A 4,080-nucleotide genomic window follows, 5' to 3' on the forward strand; every position below is an offset into this window, starting at 1 on the left:
ACCAAACAAAAACATAATTAGATCCGCAGTATGAAAAAATTAAAAATCAAAACCAATTTGTAAACTGATCAAGCTAACTGTTCATATTTGTAGTCAATTGGGGCAAAGTTTTAAGTTCCCAAAAGATCTTTAACTTTGTTGTCTAGCCTTTAACAAATCCCTCATTTATTATTTTGATGATGTCCAAAAAGATGAAATTAGAACCTTTTGACTTCACTTTTGGCAGCCAAAATCTCCGTAGAGATGAAATGTTCAAATAGAAAATGAGCTCATGCAAATGCTTAAATAGTGCGACAAATTTTGGGTTGTTTTTAATATCCATAAAAAAATTTGATTGGTCATAAAATTGCTCCACACATAATTTATAAGCAGCATATCTACAATGAACAAAGTGCTATGATGATTTTTTTTTTTATAAAGAAAATGCAATGTATTTATATTGAATTTCTTTATTTATAGAATGTTATATTGAATTTATTATTTATCATGCATATCTTTAGTATATCAGGGTAAAAATCCAATAGTACCCACTAAGATCTTCAAATATGACACTCCATTTCTAGAGTTTTTGAAAATTACTTTAAAAAAAAAAAAAAAAAAAAAAAAAAAAAAAAACCCTGAGCTTTAATTTTATTGATATAATAAACCTTTCGTTAGTTGACGACTATCGATCATTAAGTCTAGTGAAAAAAAAATGGAATTATGTTCTTAACAAAATAACATTTTTACCCTTTTATTCAATTTTGATAAGATAAATTTAAAAAACGATATTAATTTAGTAAATTAAGTTAAGAAATTGGTAAGTTAAGTATATTATGATTTAAAAATTGAACTTTTAAGTGAGTTGAACACCAGTTCGATTCAATCAATCGATATAAGCATGACAACATAATTAAATTATTATTTCAAAAAAATTAAAATATAGAGAAAATAAATAAATAGAGAATACAAATAATTAAAAAATACTTTGATAATTATATTGTTCTAAAATTTTTGTTATATACGTTTCATGCAAATTAAATGATTAAATATGTCTTTAAAAAAAATATACTTTAAAAATTAGTTTGGATTTGTTGGTCGATCGAATGGTGGGTCTTTTTCTAAGTCTAGTTAAATATAATATATAATAATATAGCAACTTAAATAAAATCAAGAAAAATAGTAAATTTACCTGAAACAAAGATCAACCAATAAATATAAACTTGAGTTTTTTTTTTTTTTTTAATCCGTTTAACATCCATATTTTATAAAAGATTAGCCAATAAATATAAATTTCAGTTTTTTTTATCCATTTAGCATCCATATTTTATAAATAGAAGAACTAACATTAAATTTATAGTTTTAATTTATGACATATGAAATTTAAAAATTGCTTTACTGTTTTTTTAGAACACTAATGCTTGATAGGTTGCTTCAATTTAAAAATATTGAACAATGTTTTATTTGTTCATTATATTTTTATTCATTAACTTTTTATGAAAATTAAATCTAACAAGTATTTTGTTACATTATAATTACTAAGTATTTTTATGATTTGTTAATAATTTTTGTTTTATATGTATATTTTTAAATTTGAAATAATAATATATTTTTTTATTATACTAATGTCAATTGATTGATCCAAAGTGATTGAATCAAATGGATTGGCAATTTGAAAATCGAGGTCTTCAATTCACTTAGTCAATTTTCATGACATTATGCTGACCAATTTTTTCAATTTAATTATTAAATTGATGTCATTTTAAAATATTATTTTTGAAAGTTAAGATGTAGTCCCAAGAGGGGGGTGAATTGGGTTTATAAAATTCTTTTAAATCTTTTGACAAATTCACAATCTTTTGTATACTTAGCAAACACACAAGAAAGTTTTGAATTTAAATACTCAATTAAACCAACCACAATCAATACTTCAATATCAATCACAAACCAAATACCTTTAACAATAACAATCAATCAACCAATCACACAATACTTAAACCAATTTGTGAGAGATGCAGCACTTCCTTATTTTAGCGTCTGCAAAAACTCAGTTTAGAGTTTTAATTAAAGCCCTATATGAATGAATATTGAAGCACTTTTTTAACCAAGATTTCCACAAGCGATTAATCAACATACTCCCTTTAAGGTTTCCGCAAAAGATTAACCAACATACTTTCTTAAATTAAAAGGTCTTCTCAATTTCAATTTTCAGCAACTTGCACTTTGAAACACAATTTATATATACTGAAATTTAAAGAGTAAAGGTTAAGAGTGTGAGACCGATATTTTTACGAGGTTCGGCTTATCCTCAGCCTACGTCCTTGCCTTAGGCAAGATCACCTAAGGATTCCACTAACACGTTCCTTTGCAGGCGGAACAAACCATTTACAATCCCTCTTTTAGGGTGGAGACCGCTCTTCAAGCGATACCTCACACCCGGTTACAACAATCCAATGACCTGAACCATCAAATAAATAAGGAAACAAGAAACAATTTCTTTTGTACAAGAGATGCTCTCAGATAGAGCTGATTATTACAATTAAAAGCACTAATATACTTCAAAACAAATATCAAAAGAAATTGAATTTAAGCTCAAGTCTTAATTCACTGGATTTCTTCTCTCGATAAGAATCAGCAATTTAGAAGTTTGAACTCAAAGAAGATTGATCAGAGACTCAGAATATCTCAGTAGTTCTCAATATGAAGATGCAAGCAAGAGAGCTTTGAGAGAGCAAGAGCAATTTTGGCTTGAGAGTAGATTTTCAATGCTTGGTGCTAATTTGATTAGAGAAATCATGTATTTATAGGCGCAAAAAGGTTTAATTTGTGTTGCCCAAGTTACTTGGAGTGTTTCCCAAATTTATAAATAATTTGGGGCACAGGAAATATAAATTTGAATTTTAAAACTTTAAAAAAATATAGTTGTTAACAGTGTTCATGTGCCTAAGGTCTCGCGGTCAGTCGCATGAGGTTTCAGAAAATTGTGTGATTTTCAACTTCAAACAGGGTCAGGTGCTTGAGGTTACCAAGGTCGGACAGCTGGGCCTACACTGCCTCTTTAGAATTTCTTCAAGAAAATCTTTAGGTGCCTGAAGTTTAATCTTCAGTCTCCTAAATAGTTATAATATCTATTTTTTAGTTTAGTTTTCAAAAACTCTTAGCCATCTTGCTTTGTTAGTTTAAATGAACATTTTTCGGGATTTTAAAATAAGGTCTCTAAATCCATGACAACCCCTAATGAGCTTCAAAGTATTTCAAAATGATATTTAGTATGAAGTACTTACATAGGTTATCCTAAAAGCTTTAAACACTCTAAGCTTGAAGTCTTCATATAAGTCTTTGCTTTGAATCATTTTAGACAAGCTTGAGTCATCTTTAGGCTTCCATGTGCTTTGAACATTTTGGTCCTCTTGAGCCTTCTTTTGATCACTTTGAAGATGGAGTGTGGCTTTATGGTACCAGAAATCTTGAACTTCCATTCCTTTGTTCCTTTTGAACTTTTGTCATTCAAGCTTTCCTGAAATATCATCACTTAAACAAAAACATGTTAAATCAACATTTATTTATTATCATCAAAACGAGATTCAAAAGTCATCTTAGGCCAACAATCTCCCCTTTTTTGATGATGACAAATAAGGAGCAAAGATGAGAGAACCTTGATAAGGCCCCCCCTTACAATAAGCATGCCTTATAACTAATTTGAAAAATGATGATTTCAAATATAAGTAAGTTCAAAAAATAAGTCACAATCAAGTATATTGCATTATAGCTCATGTCAACATATATGCTTATAGTCTTATTCTTCTTATGTTCTTATTTTTGCATTTACTTCCCCATGCTATATCTAATGTCAAGAGTATGTGTTTTACATATTTGCGATGTTCTCATTTTTCATGGTTGCTCGCTCTCTAAGATACTCTCTTCTCATGTTTGCTTTCTCATGTTTGCTCAATATCTCTCCCCCTTTGACATCAATCAAAAAGAAATGAGGAGTATAGGCACAAAGAGTCTTAACATATAAAAAGCATAGTCATATTACACAAAGTCATAAGTAGTGGAGTTACAAGCCAAACTAAAAACAAAAACAAACAAAGCAACATA

The sequence above is a fragment of the Malania oleifera genome, chromosome 1 (genome assembly GCF_029873635.1).
Source record: "Malania oleifera isolate guangnan ecotype guangnan chromosome 1, ASM2987363v1, whole genome shotgun sequence".
NCBI lineage: Eukaryota > Viridiplantae > Streptophyta > Magnoliopsida > Santalales > Ximeniaceae > Malania > Malania oleifera.